Raw genomic sequence first — 15,080 nt, forward strand, 5'->3', positions numbered from 1 at the left:
CTAAAATGTTAACATGTATAATGGTTATGTCTAGTGCTAATCTTTTGAATCTGTGTGTATTTTAATGTTTTTGGATTGGCCCAATTCACTTCCATGGTAAGTGCCTTACGCTTCATTCAATACAATGACAGTGAATGACAACTGAGGCTGTTATTCCTGTAACATTCTGCTTTACTTTTTGTTTTACACGAGGAATAAACAGTAAGAAATATGGTTTGGAACAACACAAGTGTGAGTAAATAATGACAGATTTTTATTTATTTATTTATTTTTTGTGAACTGTCTCTTTAAATTACATAATAAATCCATTTAAATGTTCGCCATCAGAATCAGACAAACTAAAATCTCAGTGAAGATTGAGCTTTGACCAGAGAATCCCACTTTTTATTACTCTTGCACCAGAGAAACAGTGGGTGTAGAACTGCTTGGAAAAACTGGTTACACATCACCATAAACATTACAGCATGACTACACAATAACTAATGACCGATTACTTGTAAGATTTTGGTGGACCTTGTTTAGTGTTATCTGATGACTTGCTCTCTAAACATGCACAGGCCACCTTTTAACCCTTCCAATAACATGCTAACCAGCTCTGGTTTCATCCTTAGTGGACACAGTAATTAAACAATAATATAAATCAAAGTGGCTGTGCATAAACCGAAGCTGAACAAACATCCTGAACTCTGGAGCATTCTGCTGGGGTCACTGCATTGTTTGGCCATACATACTCTCCTCTCACAGCCTTTAACACCCAACCAGACATTCTTGAGTTACTAGATAACTGCCTCTCCACAAGACTTATCTGATATGAAAGGTTACCAAGATGTTTTTGTATTCTCTAGTCTAACCTATTCTTGTTGTGGTATCTATTACAGATTGTTAGAAGACTGTTAGCCTTTATTTCCAGCTGTCTTTGCATTGCAATTATCCCGCCCTGCAACCAAAGACAGGAAGTCGGAGCTTCCCTTGCATATGGGATCTATTCGGTCTCCACCTTCTACATACCACAGGCTGGCTATTTTTGCACATTTGTTTAAAAAATAAAATCCAGGCAACTCCTACATGCAAATATTTTGGATTTTTTTTTGCCCTCAGCTGTCCACCAACTCAAGGTATCTATAAATACTCTCACCTCTAACAGACTCCAACACTCGAAATATCCTTCCAAGCATTCAATACAACACTGCAAAAATGTTACGTAGTTACGAAACAAGACGCAGTTGTTCATGTAAAGAAAAAAAAGAAGGAGAACAGTATATGTTTAGGGTGCAATAAAGATAATTCTGATGTGAGTAAGTTGCTGGAGTAAATTTGTTTTGCAGTGACTCATGCTGTACACCTTTTAAAACAAATTGGCATTCACGCTTTTAAAATTGGCTATTTTCTGTAACCGTACCAAATCGCAGAAGTGAACCGCTATTGATGATGCATAATTTGTAATCCAGTAGTCAAAATTGTTGTATATTCTCAGACACAGAGTGGAAAGGCTTTTGCATGTCACCTGATATAAATACTTCTTAACACATAATCAGCTTCAACTCTCACGCCAGCGACCCTCATATGACCCTAAACCTCTGCTGGCCATCTATATCTGGTGAGCAGATTCTATTATAAGAGACAAAGATTACCAGCTGCCCTTCCCTGAACAACAGCTGTTTGCAACTCATGGCAGACAGAGCAAAAAATGTCCTAGTAAAATTGTCCTAGTAGGGATGCACATGTCCTCACAGTATCTGTGAGCTCGTCTAGGTCTGTAGCTGCAGCTTCAAAAACACTCCAATCAGTGCAATCAAGGCTTGTAGTTCCCACTCTGCTTCATCGGTCCATCTCTTAACAGTCCTTACTAATGGCTTTGTTGATTTTAATTTCTGCCTGTAGTTCGGAAGAAGATGAACCAGACAGTGATCAGAGAGTCCCAAAGCTGCTCTAGGGACAGAGCAATATGCATCCTTTATTGTTGTGTAGCAGTGATCCAGTATATTCTTGTCTCTGGTGGGGCATGTGTAGGGAACTCTTAAAATATGCTTTATTTTGGAAAAAGCAGAGTATTAAAATATATACATTTGATTATTTGCTTTTTGTTTATTTGACAATGTGATGTAAATAAATGTACCAACATTCTTTGTTTCTGTATTATTTATACGGTTTTCCTTTATTAAATACGGTGTTCTGTTGAACTGAAGTGTATTAATGTTAACCAATCAGCATTGAGATTGTTTAAAGTATACGGACGCAAGTTGCGTTAATTTACGTTTTAGAGACGACAGGGAAGGAGATCGCACGTCCTCGTTTTGATGAAAGTGAGCGTCATTGTTGGAGACTTCCTACAGGCCCAAAGTGACACACAGAACTTTCTTCCACTCGATTTTGTTTGTTTAAAGTGTTATTTTTATTTTACTGTATTATTTAGTATAATTTCAACCCATTCTGCCGTTGGGTTGCGTCATCTGTTTGTGCATTAACTGTGAGATATTGTGACGGAGAAATTCGCATCAAGGACGCATCAAGCTGCATCATCGGTGTTACAAGAAGCACTTCCAAACGACTCGTAACGGTGTTTGCGGGATGAGATTCATTGCAAGCTGCTTTGTTGTTGCGTTTGGACTGGACTTTCACCCCGCTGCGAGGCCGCATGACTGTTCGTGACTCGGGCTGTAAGTGATCACTTTTCAGTGCTTCGTCATTTCCTTGGATGGAATGTAAGTGAATTCGTCGCGACCAATGCTCTTGATGTACTGAGTTAACTTGAAACCATTTCCTTGAAAGTGCACCAACGATGCGCCCCAACGGCTAGCCAAAAGAGTGTGTGTGTGTTTTTTGTGTGATCATAAGAGGCTGTGATCAAACTCATCTATTGTGTTGTTACTGAGTTCATTCTGTGAATTGTGTAAATTGATCCAAAGGAGCAATTGTGAGTTTTCAATAATCATCTGTTGTATTTTTTTTTCTCTTTCCCCCTTGAAATAATAAGGGAGAGTGTATATATTTTTGAGGGTGATAATTTAGAATATACTATTATTGAGGCTATTGCATACTTAATTGTGTAAGGAGGAAAAAAACCTTTTATACAAGTACAACACAATATCTTTCAATTTTTCTTATTTTATGCCTTGATACAACAGCTGTTATTTTTTTTATTTTATTTTTCCCCAAAAGGGTTTCATATTAGTGTCTAATTAATAAATCTTTGTTGTTTTTTTTCCCTTATTTAGAATTGCTGTCTTGATTTATTATTTTAATTAATTGGGAAAAACAAGAATCTAAAATTCTGGGGAAGTAAATTATAAGTAGATTATTTTGCTTTATTATTCCCTGGTGCAGGCACCATACACTTATTAATAGTCTGATAAAGAAGAATCTAACCTCCGGCCAATTCAACATTCAACTGCCGGGAATCCAGGGTTTTCTTGTTTGGGAAACATTTAAATTAACCACTAAGGTTGAGAAAAGGGTTACACATGTAATGTGCTGTTTGTATTTGAGCAGTTCTCGTGTGAGATTTGCTTTGTTAAAATCCCCAAGAATAATAATACGTTGTTTCATGTCTGTGATTTGATCAGCCAGCTGTTGGAGCACTGTGTTCCCACACACGTTTGGAGCAAAGTAAACACACATCAGAATTAACGAAGAAAACTCCTGCGGACGGCTTACAGTTAATAAAGAGAGCTTCCAAATTAGGACAGCACATCCTCTTTAACGTTGTTACATCTGTGCACCAACTTTCACTGATGTAAACGCATGTTCCACCGCCTCTTGTTTTCCCCATTAACTCCGCAATGGGATCCGCTCTGAACAGCTGAAAGCCCGACAGATGTAACGCGCTGTCCGGAATTGCTTCACTCAGCCAGGTTTCTGTGAAGTAAAGTGCAGCAGAGTTTGAAAAGTCCTTATTTGTACGTGTGAGGAGATGTAGTACGTCCGTTTTGTTAGGAAGAGAGCAGAGATTCGCTAAATGAATGCTCGGCAGTGCTGTTTGAACGCTGCACCGACGGAGTTTAACCAGCGCACCAGCTCATTTCCCTCATCTGCATCTTGTAGCGCATTTAAACTACACATCTGCGCCTCTGACTAAAATGTCCAGCACAACGTCTGAATATTCAAAAACTGGGAAAAGATTATCTGGTATGTGCTGCCGAATGTTCATCAGTCCCTGGTAAAATTGACTGGAAAAAGATTACTAAACACAGGATAAACAAACAAAAATAGCAAAAGAATTGGAGAGCTCAACACCGAGTTGGCCATTGCGGCACCATCATGAGAATCAGAATCATGAGAATATGCTGCAGTTTAAGTTATTACTTCCTCCTGGTGCTTCACCAAGGTGTAAAACTACACTATATAGGAAGCATGATTGAAAATGCGAATGTTTACAAGAGCTAGTGGTTCAAATTATAATACAAAGACAGACATTAAAGCTGAAGGCTGGTAGTTTCTACCAAACTAGCATTACCTGGTTATGCTAGTTAATGCTAGTTTGGTAGAAAGAGGCAAGTCTCTAGAGGCAAGATCAATAATTTGACACTTCTGTAAAACAAATGAAAGCAAATTCAATAACAAAAATAATTCTCAACAATTCCAATGAATACAACGTACTGCTTTTGAGTAAGCTTTTGAGCTGGGCAGTCTTTTGAACATTTGGTCTAAATAGACAAATCATTCTCTTCTGCTGGCCAATAAAACTTAGTCAACTATATGTTCTGTCCAACCATATGGTCACCATATGAGGCATACTGTATGGCTCAGTAAGTCACATTTATTAAATAGAGTTTGTCAGTAGCCAAGCATTTTTAGATATGTAGTATTTTAGCTAAGTATCTTTGCCATCCTGAAATGCATTTGTGTAATACATTTTCTAACACTACTCTAACTGTATGGTGCCCAGTTATTTTAAAACCCTTTACCCACTCTTAGATGACATTTGTGCTTCCTGGCAAAAGGTAAGCACAAGAAAAACACAAATATTTACACATTGCTGCTGGCCTGACAAGACCTCGTTGTCTCTATTTTTCTCTCTTTCTCCTGCCTGGCATCTCGGCAGGTCTCCAATACTGGGTCCAGGAGCCTCTTTAAAAGAAAACGTAAAAACATACCCCCAGAGAGAAGAAGAATGAGTATAAACACCAGCTTTCCTCTTCCTTGAGTCTTTGTGCCAAAGACTGTCACTTGAAATAAGCTATGAAGCATATGTAAATATGGTCATGAAAAAAGGAAAGCACAGACACATCCTCACCAGCTCATTGCCAGGACTTTCAGACCTAATTCTGATGGTAAACACACTGGACAGAGAAAATCAACAGGGGTATGATGTCAGTTGTCAACAGGACACTGGATAACTAGAGGGAATACACAGGGAACTAAGGTAGCAGGAACAATGAACTGGTTGTCCCCATGACACACGCAAGACCAATCAATATATTTAATGTCCTCAGTACACCTCAAACTCCTATTGAAACTGACTGAGAATAATGATCTGTTTGAGGATAGAGATCAGTGCAGAAACTATAGGGGAAAGGGTGGTAACATCTGGTTCTTTGCACTTTATTCCATGGCCAGAGACTTCTGTGCATAACAGTGAAAATGTGAATACTCATGTAATGATCATTAGTTTGAAGTCTCAATGTAGGTGGTGGGAGACTAACTGGTTGCTGGTTTACTACTGTAGTTACTTCTGTACTACCGTGTATTACATAGGGGTGGTGTAAAAACTGGAGTGTTATTGTATTATTGTGCTCTTAACCCTCAAGTTGCTCCAATGGACTGCCATTGCAATAAGTGTACTATGGATTTGTTAACAGTCAACTGTTAGCATTAATTTAAGGTGAGGGTTCAAGTGAAAAGGTAATTCGAGTTTTGAGCAGCATGAGGTTGGGTAGATGATCAGCAGAAGGTTTGACTTGATTTGACAGACCAAATTAAGACATGTGAATTGGTGAAATTCTACCACAGCATTTTAGATAAGCACTTTTATTGCAAATAACTATGCAACTTAATTATCAAAGATACAAATAAGTGGTAAAATAGGAATGGCAATTTGTTTGTAACATTTTTTAATTAAAATGTAACATGTAACTAGCCAATTACTGTATGACAGGCATGGCTTTGGATTCTGATGGTTACTATGGCACCCATTTGCCAATAAGACAAGAATGGAAAACTGTCTTCACGGTAGTGCAATCACAGGCTGGCTTTGCACAGCAAATACACAATCCATCATCCAAGACACATAAATGAGGGTAAAGCACACAGCACACACAAATCCTCTGGAGAATTTTCAAGCAAAATGACAGTAAAATGACAAACCTAGATCTTTAATAATTAAAAAACTAAAATTATAATAACCCTTACAAAAAAAAGAAAGTAAAAACTAGAGTTGCCGCAAACATGTCACAAATTCACCACAAATGAGCTAATACTAATTAAACATATAAATTATAAACATAAATTTATCCTTATAAAAATAATAGCGCTATGATATGAAGATAACCTTTATGACTTCTCATTTACTCATTTACTAAAATGTAACTTTAGAAAAGTTTACATTTATATTCACAGTAAGTTTCTGTATTTAGCAGATGTTTTTTTCCATAGTGACTTACAAATGAGAACACAAGCAAAAGCAATTAGCCTTACACAAGCAAAAACAAACAAACAAACAAACAAAAACTAAAATATCTAAAATAAAAGTGGTGGTGCCAAATACCATTGGAGTACTAGTATGGTAAAATGCAACAATAAAGTATACTCTACAAGCTTGTGTGTCACTACTCCAATAGCACAACAGAAGAGGAAAACCAAACCCTCTGTTAAAGTGTTCAGCCAATATATTCATTGGCATGTAGTATAACTGCCCCCATATAATCTCTCTGGCTAGACTGGGGTATTCAAAGTGTAACTGTAATACTAAGGCAGATTCTGTGAGTTATTTTCTGTTGTAATATGCAGGTTAATGCAATCCTATCTCACAGGAATTCATTGTATACTTAATCTTCTCAGCATGGGGTCCCATGTTGGAGGTTTTAAACGAGTATAAATAAGTAAAAACATTTCAGGAGCGCAGTAAACCATAATTTTAGCACTCTGCTTGTGTGGTCATACAGGTGTTCCATAATGGTGACAAAAGAGGTATTCAAATGTCTGGTGTACAAACAAAGTCTAACCCATAAGACTTCTGCAAATCATCCCTTAAGAGCTGGGTTCGTCTAGTGACACAACAAACACTTCATGAAATACTGAGAAAAGGCAAATCCTCTCTTCACACAATAATCTGGTCCAGGTAGGTGGCCTGTATATAAGCAGTATATATACAGTAAGCTGTATATACTGTAAGTTTGATTCAACGTTTCCTGAAATTGCATTTAATGGAATGAATTGAGGACAAACAGTTGGAAAAGGCCAAGGATTGCTCAATCACTACTAAATCAACACACAAATAAGTTCTGTGTTCCGTAATCATGGACCCGGTGTACTTACAGAGTATTAAATTATGAAATTTGTGAACCTCTAAATAAGGTTTAAAGAAAATGCAAAACAGCTTTTTTAGTAAATGTTAAAGGCCTTAATGGGTCAGCAGCACATTAACCTGGTAATTTCCAAATGTCCTGTCCAGAACAAGAATAGTTTGGCAAGGAGAGTTCAAGGGTCACAGCCTAATTGACACATTTTAAAGGGTTAGATCACCCCCAAAATTAAGATTCTGTCATCCTTTACGCACCCTCATGTTGTTCAAAACATGTATGACTTTTATTACTTATATGGAACACAAAAAGGAGATTTTCAGCAGAATGTTAGCCTCAGTCACAATTCATTTCATTACATCTTTTTATTTTTATTTTTTTACATCCAATTAAAATGAATGGTGACTGAGGCTGTCCTGCCTGGAAGAAAGAAGGAATATTGGTTTGGAACAACATGAGGAAATAATGACAGAGGTGAGCTTCAAGAATTCACTGCTAGAATCACTTGGTTACCATGCAGAAATGTGCACCTGATGCACCAGAGAAGAGACTCACTCACTAGTTACTGTTTTTGTAAATTAAGTGAAGCTGTGTGTTGTAAAACCCATCCATGTTTTTGTTCTTTAGCAGTGCACAAGTCAAGTGTTATCCTTGCAGATCATACACATAGCTAATGCTTCCACACCTGGTTCGAAACCACTTTCTTGAAATAAAGGAAAAATCCCAATTTCATTCCTTTTTTAGGAGGGGGAAAGTGCAGTACAAACAAACACTTGGGGCAAAGGTCACTTACCTCAGTATGAGGCCACCACAGTGAAATTCCACTCTACACATTAAAGAACAGCCATGAATTCTCTACTCACCTATATGTCTACAATGAAATACAATAGCAGTCCATTTTGTCTAATAAAATGTCACAGAGGCAGGAAAAGACAGCAGAGTTAGTGGAGAAGACACTATTAAGAGCCAAAGTGAAGAGTTGCCTTTATTTCTCTCTTATTACTTTCCCCACTGAAATATGTTATCCTTTTTATTGAGAGAGAATGAGGGAGGTGCTGAATAGCATTCCAATCTTTGAGAGTTTAGAATGAAGGACAGAGGGGAAACTAAGTTGAGTGCCAACATCTGGTTCCAATAAAACTGCACCACATTGTACCAACAGAAGAAAAAATAATCTCTTGAACCGAGTCATACACAGCATCATCTTTTTGAAATGGTAATTCCCATTTTCAAACGGTTAAAATCAGTATTGGCTCCTTGTCCTTGGTACAGTCATTTCCACGTTTTTGAATAGAAGCACATTTCCCTTTTTCAGTGATTGAATGCATGTGTCAATTTCCAATGTGAGGAACAAAGACACTTTGCTCCAATGTTTCTAATGACTTCTGTTTTAAACATTTTTGACTTGAGACTATTTTAAAGTAAACTCACTATAAATGAGTTACACGTTCCTTCAATATTACCAGCTTTGTGGGAGGAACAAGAACGTATTTCTGTGGCATTTCCTCCTCTTAAAGTACTTTGGGGGATGGTGGAGCAATAGGGTAAGGGCAAAAATGCCATAGAGGGAAAAGTAGTAACTGTACAGTAGGCCTTACAGTTTAAGTCACTGAAATTTCTCTCTTCCTCTTTTGTTGTCTTCTCATCACTCTCCCTCTAATGCCTACTATAGCAGTTCTCATGCTTAACGGCTTTTCTTTTCCACATCTTGCACTGCCACTAAGATCAACCAGGACTTAATGACATATTGTAAATTCCCTTGAACTGAGATCATACCTGGGACCAAAAGAAAACAGAGTCACTAATGCTCATGTGCCCTTTAAAACAGCACAGCTAAAGACCAATGTCCCTTTTGTCCCACTAATGGACCCTATTATTAAAGGTCATTACACACATAAGACCTCAAATCTCCTTCGATTCAGCTGTAAAATCAAATTTGTGGAATAGGAAGTTCCAGATGATGCCCTTTGTAAGGGAAAGTAAAGGCCCTTTTCCACATATAGTCCTGGTACTTTTCTCTTTGGAACAACAGTGTTTTTGGATGAATAGAACTCTCTGTACAGTTTAAAAAGCACCTTATTTCATCTTACCTTCATCCATCATTATACATATTACATCCTCCGAAAGCAGAATTTCCCAGTTTTCAGATGCAGCCTGTGTATTCAGGTTACAGGTTAAACAGGGCGTGTGAGCTGCGTGTGCATTGCTCTGTGCTGCAGCCGCAGAGATAAGGCATAAAACGCTCTTTACCCACGGAGAACACGCTAAACTCAGTGGACAACATGTTGAAATGACTCAACATAAATTACTGTACCGAAATACTCACTAAGTGGTTTAAAAGACTACGTCTTAATGCAAGTTAACACAATGCAGTATCAGGCATGCAATACTTCCCTCATGTCAACTAACGGTGGCAGTGGAGGTCCTCTCCTTTCTTAATGCAGGTTTTTAACCAATCACAGGCTGCAACACCTCCCACAGTCCCTATACAGGATATAGGAGCTAAAAATGTCCCCTAAAACAGCTTGAGGAACTATAGTTCCTTAGGTGTGAAATGGCCGACAATAACAAGTCCCGGGGAAAAGTACCTAAAATGGGCTTTAGTACCACCAGTTGGAAAGGTCCTTATAAAATAGTCCATGACTGCAATAGGTTTAAAAATTCAAATCGGACAGTAAACATCAAAGAAATCTTGTTGAACATCAGATGAAGATTAGGAGCTCTGAGCAGATACAATTCAAAACCTTCAAAAATCCTGAGTAAGATTATTACAGTAAGTACTATAACACCCAATGCTATTGCATATTGAACACTGAGTGGAGTAGGGCTAATATCTTATTATATCAGGGGCAGATTATGACTAGCAAGGGCCCCGGGGCCAATTTTCTTTAAGCCTGCTATAAAAAAGTCTATGAGATGTCCTAACTTATATACTGAAACAAACCTGTAAGTGTGTGTGTGTGTGTGTGTGTGTGTGTGTGTGTGTGTGTGTGTGTCCTAGACTACATTACATGTTCGTGATTTCAAACTTTAACTCTCAAAATTTACACACAAGATGCTCTCTTCTTTCTTTCTTTCTTTCTTTCTTTCTTTCTTTCTTTCTTTCTTTCTTTCTTTCTTTGTCTTACTGTAAGACCTGTAAAACTTTCTAACTTCAAGCATTTCAATGTATTTTACAATTTCAGACACGTTTTGTTTGTTTTTCACAAAATAAAATCTCAATATCTTTTTTTTCCCAACCACTTAAGAAAAGTTCTTTTTTGTAATGTAGGGCAAACATGCAGTTGTAGCAATGAATAGTATAATACATATTTTAGTTCGACAGCACTTTTCATACATATCACAAATCTTTACCCTATAAAGCCTAACATATGAAATAATAGTCAGATTTTTTTTTTTTTTATATATATATTTAAAACAATTGTTCTATAAAATAATGACAATTTAAGTAAGCACATGCTGTTTCAGTTCAATAATTCATTTTGAAATATCAGAATACATGAGAGCATCACAATATGAAGGTAGCCATTTAGGAAATTATTTTACAAGGTTTTTTACTTCCAACAGAGCATGAAAACTTTCACCAGCAGGCAGTAGAAATATACCACACTGCATACAACAGGGTTTTCAGCAAAGTTTTGATCATGTATATGATGTAGAGGCTTTAGAAAGTCATGTATCAAACATGATATGCATCACAGGGTTAAAGAGTGGCAAAAAAATATAAATTTGAAACAGTATTGCAAAAGGGCCCTATAAGAGGGCTGGGGGCCCTCATAGTCAAAGCGCCCTATTGAGGGGTCCTTGTACAAGCTTTGGGGCCCACATATTCAAGCGTACATTAAACATTTGTTTTCAAAGTTGATAGGCTGTGAGACCTTACAGCCCAGGGCCCCTGGTCACTGGCCCCATTGGCCCACTCCATAATATTTTTATGTATTTTGCACATTACAAATGAGTGTTACAACTGTTACAAACATAATGACAGTTGTAATGCTCTTTGTTGCTACACACTAATTGGAAAATCGATCTATGTATGTAGGTTTTAGACATATTTTGTTAGTAGACAGATCATGTGAAAAAAAAGGGTGCTTATTCTTGGTTGTCTTGGTCTACCCTACTACTACCGGTAGATTGAGGTAAGCTACACATAAAAGCCTTTGCGTGTGGTCTCAAAATGAAGCCTTTTCTTATGACGTGGTCACTGGTGATGAATGCAAACATCTGAGAATTTAGGTCACATCACCTAGTAATTTTCCACACCGATGGGAACCATTTACAATCAACAGGTTCTATTTACATAAATACTGAGATCAGTCTGTGAAACTAGATCAGGAACACCTGGAAATATCTGAAAAGACAACGATATATGGGCAATGTAGGACAGAGAAGCCGGTAAATGCACGTTGGGTGCTTCAGCGCATCTTAAATCGTATATTAATAGACCATGCAACATATGCTGTATAAAATCTTATCTGCATGAACTGTGCCAAAGCGTCAAGACCCGTTACCAGCTGTGAGGATGTTTTGAGGATGAGTGTTCGAAATTCGGAAATCTGTAAATACCTAGACGTCATTGAGAAAGACAGTGAACATAACGGACCTTAGACAGATACGAGCTCCTGGTGATGTAAATGGAAGTGGAACGGTGTAGATTTTTTTATTTTAAATAAATATTCTATTTTATATATATATATATATCCAAAACTCCCTTTTCGCCTTCGTTTATTCCTTTGATGGAACATATTTTACAGCACGATCCTTCCATCTCAATGGCCGTTGGATAAATAGCCTACCACATTTACTGACACAGACTGAAATTCAGGCTGCACTCATATAATGGAAACATTTTATACTCACCTACAGATAGAATATATTTAGCGGAGCTTGGACCTTGCATACTCCTAAAGCTTTTGCCGAACCCGTAGAGAAAATACAGCGAGATGGATTCGACGCGTCTGTGCTGCCGGTCTTATTTCGGGATGTGTGTCTGAGGTGCTGGTGATATAAGCTCTTATTCCAGGGATGTGTGGTAAGATGTTGACACTAGCCTAAATGGTCTTCTTCCAGAGATGTTGGCAGCTATGCTGAGGAATGCGTTCGGATGTTACTGCAGATTCGGTAACTCCCCCTCAAAGTGAACATTTAACCCTCTGAGGACCAGATTGTTTCCTGATTCACAACCCGCTGCGTCTACACGACATTCCGACGCATCATCGCCACAGCATTTCAATCCATGTTCTCAATGTGCATTGCGCCAATTTCTCAAATCGCTAATTTATATCCCCTTCCTTCTGTGTTTATAACCAATCATTATAATAGGTAACCTTTTAAGCCAAACAGTTATGTTAGCGGGTCATTGAGCCTGCTTGTGGTTAGCACAACATGACAGGTGAATTTATAAATGTTCCTATTAATCATCTGTAGATTAAAAATGGTTGGGTTGGTGATCGGTAAGATTATAACACATCGTTAGCACATCATCTATTTTAAGATATCAGGTAGGGATCATCTTTTCACAGGAGAATATTTATTAGCAAAAACAAAAAAGGGTAAGAAAACATAATGCAACCTTCTGTTGGTTTGATCAATCAATATCATTTTAAATATTTGCCTCCCTAGAAAATTTCCCACAGACCGCCACTGATTATGAGTCCAAGTTTTGCTGTAGGCCTACACTGTTTGAGAGAACATTGCCCTTATTTGGAACAATGATATTGGAAACACTGGGAAGAATGTAGATTAATATTATCCTTATGCTGAGTTGTTCATTTTGTTCATTATTTGATTCGCTGATATTTTAATTTCATGTAATTTCTTTTACTCCCTCTTTAAGGATCTCATAAAACCTCAGGCCAGGAAACTGCTACAATCATGGCCCTAGAGAGGGCAGTGCTGCTGCTGGAGGAAATGCTTTCTGTTCCTTGATGTCAGTGTTTAGTATGGAATGATATTCCGGACATTATTCAAAAGGAATTGCAAATTGTATTTGCAATTGCGTTTTCAATTTGTGGACGCATAAAATGTGACATAATCCAAACGCAATTGCAAATCGCGCATTACCGTTTGCATTTTCGTTTAAGCAAACGCACAGTGACTGCCAGATTTCAAATGGAAAAGCAAAGTCCGTTTGCAACTGTGGTTCCCATATCTTACGAGTTTTGGCCCTGTCATATTTAAATAGCAATTTCAATTACCACGTCTGCTTTTTCACTTTCTCAGCGTCGCGTATGTAGCCAGCCAAAACTCAAATGGAATACTATTTTTTTTATTGCAATATTAACAAACAGAACAAGACGATACATACAAGAAATATAAACAATCTTTCAAAACAAAAGAGAAATTATGGTTCAGAATACATTAAGAGAGGAAATGTGAAAGAAATTTAAATATATTCAACAATAGTCTAAAAAGAAAAGAGAGTAAGAGAAGAAAGAAAAAAAAAAGAAGAGGGCACAAAAGAAAAAAACATTAAGAGAGAATATTAAACATGGCACTAATTCTGGATGTTTTCATTGCTTTCTTGTTAACAGAAGTTGAAATTATATTTAAATACATCTTCAATTCTTCTTTGAAAAAGCTAAAGTGGGGTTTACTTTTTATATATTTACATTTATGGATATGAAACTTTCCAATATATAAAAGAAGGTTTAGACAAAAACATGCATTAATTAGATTCTTGTCTTTAACATAAAATCCAAAAAGAATGTGTCTATATGATAAAGAAAAGTTACATAAAACCTTTTGGACAATCAGAGCATCAATATTGTTCCAGAAAGACCGAGTAAAAAGACATTCCCAAAACAAATGATCAACAGTTTCAGAGGAGGCTTCACAAAAAGAGCAGGAAGTATCAATATCATTTCTAAATTTCTTTAAAAAGTATTTAACTGGATAAAATCTATGAATAATTTTATAGGATATTTCTTTAACTTTATTAGTTAGAAAGAATTTCTGAGGATGTGACCAAACATATGACCATTTAATATCATCAAAAGGTTATTCCAATAAGAAATGGAGGAAGGAATTGAAGTAACAGGGTCCAAAAATAATGACCTAATTTTATAATTGGATTTATGTATTGAAAAACAAATAGAACCAACCACAGTAGATTCAGGGCTAGGGGAGAAACAGAAGTCACTGTAGCACTATTATTGTTTCTAAACAGCATACAGATTTCCAAAGAGATGGCCTTGAAAACTATATTAAATTCTTTACTAGATACTGGGAATTGGTATCCTGAAACAAAATCGGAATAATTAAATAAATTACCTTCACTATCAAATAGCTGGTTTACTAATATCACCCCATTATTGAACCAGTTTTCAAGAAATAAAGATTTCCTCTTATGAAGAATATTACAGTTGTTCCAAATTAAAAAATTGTGTGGCGAGAAATTATGCTTGTAAATAAGTTTCCAAGCCATAAGCATCTGCTGATGATAATTGGAAAGTTTGACAGGAAGTTTACTAATTGAATAATTGCACATTAAAAGAAAATGTATACCTCCTAATTGAGAAAAAATATATCTTGGGATTATACTCCAAATAGAAGATTGATTGTGAAGGAAACGTTTAAGCCAATTAATTTTTAAGGTATTGTTAAGAGAATCAAAATCAATTA

At 36.8% G+C, this 15,080-nt stretch overlaps 1 protein-coding gene across 4 annotated transcripts in view; it reads right to left on the minus strand.

Moving 5' to 3' along the window:
• Positions 1 to 12,568, minus strand: part of LOC127635902 (disabled homolog 2-like) — a 36,891-nt gene extending 24,323 nt beyond the window's left edge. The window contains exon 1 of one of the 4 annotated variants that reach the window (XM_052116194.1): positions 12,318 to 12,568. The gene's annotated coding sequence lies outside the window, so the exon portion shown is untranslated. Of the gene's footprint in view, positions 1 to 4,969; positions 5,084 to 8,320; positions 8,549 to 12,317 lie in introns of those variants that run through there. The other 3 variants (XM_052116186.1, XM_052116202.1, XM_052116212.1) reach the window with 3 other exon arrangements.
• Between the last annotated feature and the right edge of the window lie 2,512 nt (positions 12,569 to 15,080).

Source organism: Xyrauchen texanus, chromosome 4, assembly GCF_025860055.1.
Source record: "Xyrauchen texanus isolate HMW12.3.18 chromosome 4, RBS_HiC_50CHRs, whole genome shotgun sequence".
Classification (NCBI taxonomy): Eukaryota; Metazoa; Chordata; class Actinopteri; order Cypriniformes; family Catostomidae; genus Xyrauchen; species Xyrauchen texanus.